Below are 11,898 nucleotides of genomic sequence, written 5' to 3' on the forward strand. Positions count from 1 at the left end.
ATTAGTGTACCTTTCCTACTTTAATCCTCAAACCTTCCTTAATTTCCTTCCTCCTCGAGCGCTCTTCTCCACTTGTTATTTCATAGTATCGACCCTCAAGTTCGTGAAATATTCCTTTAAATGTGCAAATCTGTTCTATTCTTAAATCATCTTTTAGGAAAGCTTCTTCGTTTCTGAGGCAACCGTGTCAGTATGACTACACATTTATCCCTTTATATACCTCTCGAGAGCTGGAAATCTCTTAGTATTGTTGCAAGGCCTGATCATTCTCTCTCTTACTTCACATTCCTAGTTGTAGTCACTATCCTTTAGTCCCACTTGTCGAAGTCTGTTCTCCAACCCTACACATTTATCTTTTATTCCATACTACCGCACTTTATCCCTTTCGCATGCTTACCTTCAATTTTTATCCAAATAGTTCCTTGCTTTGCCTGTTGCCTCTCTTGGAAGCTTCACTCACCCTTGTTCCTTACATTTTTTTTTTTGCGACATTTTGATCTTCTTACTTCCTGCATACTCACTTTCTTCCTTTCCCTGATGTTATTGCAATAGGACTTTCCAACTCTAACCTATAGTGAAAATAACATCAACTTACCTTGTAACATTTGTACCACTTTTGTCACTTCAACTTCATTACCCTGTTCGATTAATGCCTTTAATATATAGCAACGTCGGTTGCTGGGGCACACATATCAATTGACGCGGCCACATATGGGATTTCATACACATACATACATATATTTACTAACGCCTTGCTTCCAAAGTATTTCTGAATACCTTTCACACTTATCCTAGTTCGAGAGCCGTGATGCACCTTCTTTCTCGCCACCGATCTAGTCTCCGCTTCTTGTCCTTCGCAACCTCTTCGAGGTTTCCAACCACTCCGCATACTCCAATTTCCCTTAGGCTACTCTAGCTTCTCATCTGTCCCTTATCTCTGAATTTGTAAGACTTTTAGTACACTTCCCAGGGGGTCACCCATCCTAGTATTACTCTCACCCCAGCACGCTTAACCTTGGAGTGCTAATGGGATCCGGTGGGTTAGTGCTGGTATGATCGCATCCACCCTACTGCGTGACCTTTATCACATAACCTAGAACAGGCTGAAATTCTAACGGATTCGATAAATTCTCGTAGTGCATCTCTCTCCAGATTAAAAGGATTCCTTACTCTTCCGACGAAGCAAATGCTATTTTAACCTTTGGAACTCCCGATGACAAGCCATCAATCAACACATACAACTGCTTTCCATTCCTAAATTTTAAGATTCCTTGTAGCGGTAAAACTTCTTAGCCGCAGCTATCTATAAGTACTTTAGTTATCGGTCCCTTCAAAACTTTCATTCGTCAACTATCAATGGTATCCTACAATAGTTGTACGCACATAAGAAGTTCTAATAAAAGACTCATATACCTGTAGCCGGCCTATCCTCCTCTTGGTCTCGGGAGGGTACGTAGAGCGACGTATCCTCCCCCATCGTGCTTGCACCATTCGTTATCCATCTCATCATGGCGATTGTTTGTATGGTTCTATGTCATATACTCTCGCAATTGATATAACTAGCGGCTTGAAATTTCACGAGGGTTCATTGTCACTAGCTCGTTTCGACCAACACAATATCCTTGAATCCTCGTCCTTAAATTTTAGGAAAATTTTGACAAAGTTTTCCCCCTATACTTCATACTATCCAAACCCTGCACGCAACTCAGAAAATACATGCAATGCCTCACAGGGTCAAATATATATACATGCGTAACACACCTTAGCCTCACAGGGCTCTCAATATCGAACAAAAATGCAAAGATGACAAAACTTACCTCATGCGTCAGAACTCGGAATATACTTGAACTTTTATCAATCGTCCTTGTATATTTCCCCGGTCACTTTCCCTTCCATTCATTGGCTATACATTTCAATAATACTTGCAACATTCTTACCATATCTGACTTATAATCCTTTTTACCATTACTTACCTCTATGCTGTTTCCTTCAACTTCTGTCGTCTGCAATCTTACAACTGAACTTATCATTAAATTATACACGTAACTAATTCCCCTTGCTTTACTATTCAATCAACTTATCTTGACTATGACCAATTTATTCTCATAGAAGATGCACATCTTGATGACATAATTTCAACAAAGTGACTTACTTCTGTAATCCTAATATCATCATCCTCTTCCTTTATCAACACCATTTTTCCACTGAAATCAAGGGTTAGTACAAGAAATTTCATTTCCTATGACTTGGCTCTCCCGCACGATCTAAGATGAGAAAAAAAGGTCAATCATTCCTAAATGCCTTGCAGCCTCCTGTTTATAAATGTGGCCGGCTTCACACCCATAAATAGGACTCTGCTAGACACGGCTTGCAGACAACCCTAGGACAGAACTGCTCTGATACCAATTTGTCACACCCCACCCTTGGTAAGGCGTGATTGGCACCCGGCACCTTACGAAAACCGAGCGAACTAACTTATAACTTGTATTCTCTATGTCTCGAATGATAAAATAAGGCTAAGGCTAGATATGAACGTAATATCATGTATAAATATATGTCCAATGGACCCACGATGCCAATATAACGACCGACAGAACAAAACGAAGCTATACACAGGAACTGTCAGCAAAGCATGTATGAACATGATTGAAGTATACAAGTCGGGACAGGGCCCCCGACATGCCCTGAACAAAAATCATACAAACATATATACATCCAGACTCGGCAACGCTCCAGGAAGAACTGGAGCTCACCAATCATAACTCGGTACTCGAAGGTAGCCCTACGATGAAAGATCCTCGTCTTGTCTATCCACACCTGCGGACATGAACGCAACGTCCACAAGAATGGACATCAGTACGAGCAATGTACTGAGTATGTAAGGCATGAATAGTAACCTATTAAGACATACCGAACATGGAAAATTAATATAATGAACGTATGGGGATAAAGTAATATAAACACGATCAACCTGTGCCTTTGAATGCCCTTTTAAGGCGAATGTCGTGCATGCTTAGCTTTTTAAGAATTTTTCCATACATATCCATACATATATAATATCTCGTCCGGTCGTTAAGGCGCGGTAATATATATATATAGATACATATATTTATATACTTATAGCATCTTACATGGTGTTATCTTACCCAGCCCTTTCGGGACTCGGTGCTATCTTGCCCGGCTCTTTCGGGGCTCGGTGTTATCTTACCCGGCCCTTTCGGGACTCGATGTTATCCCCAACTAATCAGTGAGATGGAATGCATACATACATACATATATACACATAAAAATACATAAATGAAATCAACGTCATCATTAGCATTACCATTGTCACTATATCATTCCTTGAAGGATCAACCATCGTAAGATGATATCGACGATGTCACGAGAGTCTCGAGAATCATGAACTTAGGTAGCACTGGAAATAGAATCGTTATCATCACTATATCTCACCTCGAAGGAACGAGTAATATAAGTTGCGACCATCAACAATAAGTACGATTAAAAGATTCATGGAATGGCTCAATAATCTCATAATGCGCTCAAATCATAGCTTCGGAGTTTCTAGAAGAGAATCATCATCATCATCACAATCATCATAGAATATATTTCATTTAACATCATAAGAAGCTTTAAGAGTCATGAACTTTAGCTTTTGAAAACAAGGAGGTTATGGAAATATTTATGGAATCATAACATAGGAATCATGTCTTTGAAAGAAAGGGACGAGCCTTAACATACCTTTTGGTCGCCTTAACTTAACTACTCAACGCTTGTCTTAGTCCTTCAAATAAATCTTTCTAGAGTCCGTAGAATTTTAAAGATCTCCCTTGTTTATATGCCTAGCCCAAAATCGTAATCCAGCAACCAACAACAACAACATCAATACCAACATTAATCATAATATTCTCAACACCAAAATACGCCATAACATTCCATATGGGGTTTATCCCATATTTCCACCAACAAAACTATTATACGGTTATTTGACAGTTTTATCTCCGTAAATAAACCAAAATAAACATTAATAATAGGAGATTCATACCTTACTCCTGATAATATCGCTATATCTTCACTTTTTTTCACCTTAAACTTGAACCACACGCGTCGTTATACGATTCTATACTCGCAACTATACGTTACCTGAACCGGAATTCGGGAATTATTGTTGATTTAGGCTTGAAATTTGGGTTTGGAAGTTGGGGAATTCTCTATAGCATTTTAGAACAATTTGGAAGGACTCTAGGCTGAAAAAAGAGGGGGCAAGCCCCTTTTATATTAGTTCAAATTCGGGTCGGGGTCACTGTAGCGATCAGTAGCAAGTCCCAAGCATCGTAGCGCACTTAGCATGCGTTTCTGCTCTGTCAGCTGAACCTATAACGTACATAATTCTCTACTTCGATATCGTATCGACGAGCGGTTTGTTGCGTTGGAAACTAGACTCGACGAACTTCATTTTAGGATTTTGAAACACCTTAAAACTCTTAATATACTAGGAGATATACCCCTCCAAAGTTGACCCAAAATTCTTGTCACGACCCAAACTGGAGGGCCATGACTGGCACCCAAAAACCCTACTCGGCTGAGTGCCATACAACTATTCCATCCAAGAGTCACAACTTCTCCCTTATCGTTAATTCAAAGAAAACCTTTAGTCACAAATAAAATCTTTACAAAGGAAACAAAGCATAAAGACACATCGACCGATATGGTCGCTTTACACAATTGTCGACTCCTCGACGCCCTATCTACAAGGCACTATCTGCAAAAGTCTCTAACATATACAAAATACCACAACATAAGTACTTGACTCGGCAACACTCCGAACTGAGATGGAGCTCACCAATCCACCGATAGCACGGGGAACATCCTATTGCCAACGTCTTCTACTCATCCGTATACACCGCGCGGACGAAACGCGACCCTCGAAGAAAGGAGGTTAGTACGAATACCGAGTATGTAAGGCTTGAGTAACATCATAGTAAGAAATATAAAACATAACGGAGGATAAAGATGACCCGTACATTTGATTGCCTCTTATGCGTATACAATTATAAATGCAACTTTACCCTTTTTAAATCAATATGTACATAAAATCATGGAAGACATGTAAAACATTTAAATGAATATGCAAAGATAAATTAAAACATCACTGCATAGGCCACAGCGTCACCCCCTGTCAACTGTGCCGTATATATATGTACATCCCAGCAAAGGCCACAGCGTCACCCCCTGTCAACTGTGCCACATATACACACGCCACAACAAAGGCCACAGCGTCACCCCCTCACAACTGTGCCATATACATACACATCACAACAAAGGCCACAGCGTCACCCCCTATCAACTATGCCATATATATACACAACAAAGGTCACAGCGTTACCCCCTATCAACTGTGCCTTATATATACATAACAAAGGTCACAACAGCGTCTACCCCCGTCAATCGTGCCTTATATATACACAACAAAGGTCACAGCGTCACCCCCGTCAATGTGCCTTATATATGCATGAAGAATGAAAATGGGTGCTGTGCATATTCAAAATGAAATATTAGAATTTTGTAATGTCACAAAATAGCCATATACATATATTATACTCATGGCATGCATAGGAGTTCAAATAGAATCTATCGCTCTATCTCACCTTGATGGAACAATTTATAAGGTGAGATCAACAACAATGAAATAAATCGAGAAGATCATGAAATAGCTTAACATTTTCATATCATCGTTGAAATCATAACTTGAGGCCTTAAGCATAAAATCATCCTCAACGTAATTCTCATAAAAACATTCTCACTTTTAACATCATAAGAAACTTTAAGAGTCATAAACTTCTAGCTTTTGAAATCAAGGAGGTTGTGGAAACACTTATGGAATCAAACCATAGGAATCATGCCTTTGAAAGAAAGGGACGAGCTTTAACATACCTGAGATTCACGTTGCGGCTTTTCCGCCTATTTTCGGTTTCGAAATCTACCTATAAGACCATTCATACTATAGTTAGGCTCACTGTTATATATGTATCCTAGACCTTCAAATTAAACCTCCTTAAAATCTACCAAAACTCGGGCAGCACCTCCTCTGTTTATATGCCCAACCCGAATTCATAATTCAACAGCCAACAATAACAAAAACAATACCAACATCAATCATAATATTACCAGTATCAAAATACTCTATAAACATCTCATATGGGGTTCATCCCATATTTCCACCAATCAAACCACTATACAGCTATTTAATAGTTCTATCTCTGTAAATAAACCAAAATTAACATTAATAACAAAAGGTTCATACCTTACTCCCAATATTATGGCCATATATTCACTCTTCCACCTTTATCTCAAGCCACAACACGTCACTACACAATTTTGTAGTTGCAACTGTACGCCGTCTGGACCGAAATTTGGAAATTATACCTGGTTTGGGCTAAAATTTGGTTTGGGGAGTTGGGGAGAACTCTCCAGAATTTTGGAGAGGTTTTTGGGGTGTTTGGTGCAGAAAATGGGGGGGTTGGCCCCTTTAAATAAAGCTCCAGAATCTGCCTGCACCGCCTCTAAAATCGTTCGAGCCGCGATCGCGATGCCTCTCCGGGCGCGTTCGCGCGAGCTTAAATTTTTCGCTCGCGCGTTCGTTTAAAGAAAAGGTCATAACTCTTGATCCTTCTATCGTGTGATGGCCCACGACCTATGGTTGGAAATTTATTTCAATTATATAAAACTTTCATTCTTGGAGTTTTTCCAAATTCCACACTTATCATGGCTTTTTGGCCCCTCCAAGGCAGATCATCCGAAAATATTTCCTTAAATCATCCTTTTGGAGGGCTTATGCCCATATTTGACTTAAGAGTCCTTCTTAGGAATTGCTCAACTTTCCACGTACTACTCATATGTCTCTTCATATGTCCTTTATAAAACCCTGACGTGTGGGCCCCACTTGGCTTACAGTAACGAGGGTCTTTCATCGAGCAACATATGAACCAATTCATACCCTATGGTCTCCAAATGTCATATGTATACATATTCTTATACTCAAATCATATAATCTTCATCCCTGACCCGAGCCTAAAATTTGCTCAGTGCGTTCGCGCCCCGTGGTTGCGCGTTCGCGCCCCGTGGTGGCGCGTTCGCGCTGAGTTGGCCCTTGGCCTTCTGCGCGTTCGCGCCACTCCCAGGCACGTTCGCACCACTCCATTTCCTTGGCCTGCCAGCATGACTTGTAACGTCCATATCTCTTTACCCCGATGTCCCATTGGGAAGCGGTTTGTCCGGTCGGAAACTAGACTTCCCGAACTTCATTTTAGGATTTTGTTTCACTTCAAAAGTCTTAATATACTTAGAAATATTTTTCTCCCATTTAGACCAAAAATTTATGTACCAAACCTTGCCCAATTTTCCTTCAAACCCTCGGAAGCTTAATCTCCTTAGTTCACTTGTTTTTCAATCCTTCTATAACCTGTTACGTGAACTCGAACTCTTAAAATTATAAAACGAGCACATATGATCTGGCATCTTCTTGACAATAACTTCGATATCTGCAATTGAATAGCTAACACCTAAAAAAAATCTCAACATGTAGAACTACGGGGTGTAACAATTCTGTCCAAAATTCTGTCAACTTTTTTCAAATTTTTGACAAATTTATTTTCTTCGATTTGATTGATCCCGGAGTTTCCCATAGACCGTCATGACCATAGTATTAGTTCATATAATATCATATATCCTTGAAGGGTACTCCAGTATCCATACTTAGAACGTCCAACACTTATAAATTTTCACGTACGAACCTACGGGGTGTAACCATTCAAACCTTGGAAGATATGCTAAGAGCATGTGTTCTAGCTTTTGGTGGTAGTTGGGATGACCAGTTACCACTTATTGTGTTTGCATACAACAATGGCTACCATTCCAGTATCCAAATGGCTCCGTATGAAGCTCTATATGCAAGGAAGTGTAGATCCCCAATTGGGTGGTTTGAAGTAGGAGAGGTATAGCTAATAGGCCCTGAGTTGATTCAACAAGCAGCGGAAAAGGTCAAGGTTACCCGAGATCGATTGGTGACCTCAAAGTCGCGTAAATCTTATGCGGACAACCGTCGCGAAACTTAGAATTTCAAGTTGACGACCGGGTGTTCTTAAAGGTGTCGCCAATGAAAGGAGTGATGAGATTTGGTAAGAAAGGGAAGTTGATTCCTCAATATATAGGACCTTATAAGATTGTCCGCAAGGTGGGTCAAGTAGCTTATGAATTGGACTTACCCTCAGAGTTGGAATCGGTCCATCCGGTTTTCCATGTCTCAATGCTCCGTAAATGTGTTGGAGATCCTACTAGGATCGTACCAGTAGATGATGTTCAAGTGACAGAAAAGTTGACTTATGAGGAGGTACCCATTGCCATATTACACAGGCAAGTACGGAGGCTTAGAAACAAAGAAGTGGCATCAGTTAAGATTTTATGGAGAAACAATAACCGAGAAGAGATGACTTGGGAAGCGAAAGAAAATATGAAGTCCAAGTACCCGCACTTGTTCCAACCCCCGGAAGAGATCCAAGATGAAATGTCAAGATTATGAGGTATGTATGTTTTCTTTTCATGCTTTTGGGTCGTGTGTGGCCAAATTTTATTGCTATTGTGTTGTAGCCCTATGAGGCATGTTTATTGTGGGCTGTTGTGATAGGGGATAGCGCCATGTATGGGGAAACTCTGGCGAAATTTCTATAGAATTCCCAAGAACTTAATATTCGAGGACGAATGTTTTTAAAGGGGGAAAGGATGTTCCACCTCGGAAAATTCCATGTTATTGACTAGTAAATGGACCAACGTAGTGCGAGAAGTATACGATGTTCCTACAAGTAAGAAAGGTTATTTAACGATTCTAAATAGGATTCCAAAGATGATGGAAGTAAGAGGAGAAAGTTCCTTAAGGAAGGCAAAGCATATGTTGTGTTTTGGAAAGGTCCCGTAAAGTACCGAGCTGATGTTGACCTAATGATGTCCTAAGAAAGAGTTATAATGATCCTTATATTGGTAATGAAGTGTTAAACAAGTGTCAAGAGGGTTCCATAAGGATTGGAGATCAAACGAACGATGAAAATCATCTCAGGGAAATGGGGTTATACGACTGACTTATATGGTCCGTATAACATTATACAGTCCATATAAGGGTCCGTATAACACCCAACAGAGATGGTGTTTTTCCTGATGGTGAACCACGACCACTTATACGGGCCGTACAATGTTATACGGACCGTATAAGTGTCCGTGAAAGTTCCTTAAGGAAGGCAAAGCATATGTTGTGTTTTGGAAAGGTCTCGTAAAGTACCGAGCAGATGTTGACCTAATGATGTCCTAAGAAAGAGTTATAACGATCCTTAGACTGGTAATGACGTGTTAAACAAGTGTCAAGAGGGTTCCATAAGGATTGGAGATCAAACGAACGATGAAAATCATCTCAGGGAAATGGGGTTATACGATCGACTTATACGATCCATATAAGAGTCCGTATAACACCCAACAGAGATGGTGTTTTGCTTGATGGTGAACGAAGACCACTTATATGGGCCGTACAATGTTATACAAACCGTATAAGAGTTCGTGGAAGTCCCGACGGGTTGAATAAGTTCCAAGTATAAGTACATGTTCCCACTTCACTAATTTCATTTCCACACTTCTCCATCTCTCTCTCTCTCAAGGCTTCTAGAGGGTTCTATACATTTCATCTTCAAGAATACAAGGGGAATCAAAGATCAACATCATAAATCCAAGTGAATCAAGTGCGAGAAGCTCACTAGGGTTCATCCAAGTCAAGAATTCTCTTAGAAGCGGAAGCTAGGGTTTTCGTCAAGTGAAGTCTTTCCACTCCAAGCTCATTCCTACTCAATCAAAGGTAAGTTTTATGATCATTCCATGTTGTTTAAAGTATTGAGAGGTTGAAAGACTTGGATTGTAGAAGGAGATGGAAAATGGGTCATGAATGTGAGAATAGTGGAATTTTTGAGTTGTAGTTTGGAATGAGTCATGATTCTTAATATGTCGTGATTATAATTATGTTATGAATGATATTAGGAACATGGGATAAACTTTGTATTGTGATTAAATGCAATAGTGGACTATGACCATGGTTATGGGTGAATTGAAGTGAAATTTGGGAAATGTGGATAATATAGGTGTATGAAGATTGTTGCTTATGATGTTGTGAATGTTATTATAGACGTTTGGAAGTTGATATATGAAATAGGGAAAGTTGAATAAACAAAGGAAATGCTACCAAATTTTCTCTAGCTTTAGTCAAGTATGCTAAGCTATCGATTATCTAATATTGCTACGAACTCTCTTGAAGGTAGAAACGTAAGCATTGAAGGAGAACGTTCAAGCAATAGTGTAGCTAGATGAAAAGGTATGTGAGGCTAGTCCCTTCTTTCTAAGGCATGAATCTTATGACATGATCTTCCCCTATTCTCCATGACCCTCCCTTATTCTCCATGACCCTCCTATACTCCAGAAACTATGAGTCCATGTTCATGAAGAATTTCATATGAGATAAGATAAGAGATACGTCACGAGTATGATAATGATATGATGTTTCTACAAAGCTAATGATCCTATTTACAATTATGTGATGTTTTTCATTGTGCTACACTCACCTTATATGCTAATTCCTTCAAGGTGAGGCAGAATACTTATGAAACTCCACAATGGAATCGGGGGTTCACGACCTTACGTCACCCCGAAAGATTTATAGTTTGTATTGAGCCTTTATGCATGATTCATGATGATATTACACCGCGCCTATATTGTCACGACCCAACCCCGTAGGCCGTGACTAGTGCCCGAGTTGGGCACCCATACGCGCTCATTAACCAGATTCGGCATACAAACGACTATATACCTATATAATTATCAAACGTGGCTCCAAACCGACGCATACAAACATATATACTGCACAGAAGCCGGCAAGGCTGTCAAAATATACATAACGTATCAAAGCATACATACACGCAGCCGACAAGGCTGCCACGGCGGATGGGCCGCCCAAATACAACTCGCACGTCGCATCCGAACAAAACTGTACATAACCCACATCTATGTCTACAGACCTCTAGTACAGAACAACAGAATCATATGACGGGACAGGGCCCCGCCGTACCCCTGAATACACAAATACATATACAACGGGAGGATATATACCAAAATGTAGGCTCCAGAATAAAGGAGCTCTCCAACAGCAGGATAGGTGTCCTAGACGGGCGGATCACCGAACTGTACGTCCGTACCGCGGCATGAAACGCACCCCGAAGAAAGGGGGGGTCGACGGAATGTGTGCGAGTATGCAAGGCAGAAGATACAAGAAGCAAATCCGATTCATAACCGAACGAAGTACGAAGAAAGTAAGTGCATATCCGTATGCCAAAATGCTTAGCTTTCTTTGTAAAACGTCTCTACCTCATATATACGGACAATCAAACATTTTATATGAGCTGACATTAACCGACTGATCATAATCCGGACTGTCAAAATCACATATACACATACCGCGGTCAAGTACCCAGCGGTCAATATCACACATACACATACCGCGGTCAAGAATCCAGCGGCAACATCACATACCGCGGCCAAGAATCCAGCGGCAACATCACATCACATACCGGCCCGGGACTCGGCGAAAAATGTAACAACAGAATGCACGAGCAGAATCATAAGTAGCCAAATACAGTTTAAAACATTTTCAAAGACTTAGTAGGTCAATCAAACGAACCATCGTTTATAGGCCAAAGCTTGATATCAAATCGATTTTCTCCGAACGTCACTCGGGAACATATCAAACCGAACTTCAGAAATCGTAGTTACACATCAAAATCACATACATAAAAATTCTTATTTCAGACTCAACAG

At 40.3% G+C, this 11,898-nt stretch overlaps 1 pseudogene; it reads right to left on the minus strand.

Annotated features, from left to right (window-relative positions):
* Positions 1-945: 945 nt before the first annotated feature.
* On the minus strand, positions 946-1,064 carry LOC132044384 (5S ribosomal RNA; annotated as a pseudogene).
* Positions 1,065-11,898: the final 10,834 nt, after the last annotated feature.

Source organism: Lycium ferocissimum, unplaced genomic scaffold, assembly GCF_029784015.1.
Source record: "Lycium ferocissimum isolate CSIRO_LF1 unplaced genomic scaffold, AGI_CSIRO_Lferr_CH_V1 ctg4372, whole genome shotgun sequence".
NCBI lineage: Eukaryota > Viridiplantae > Streptophyta > Magnoliopsida > Solanales > Solanaceae > Lycium > Lycium ferocissimum.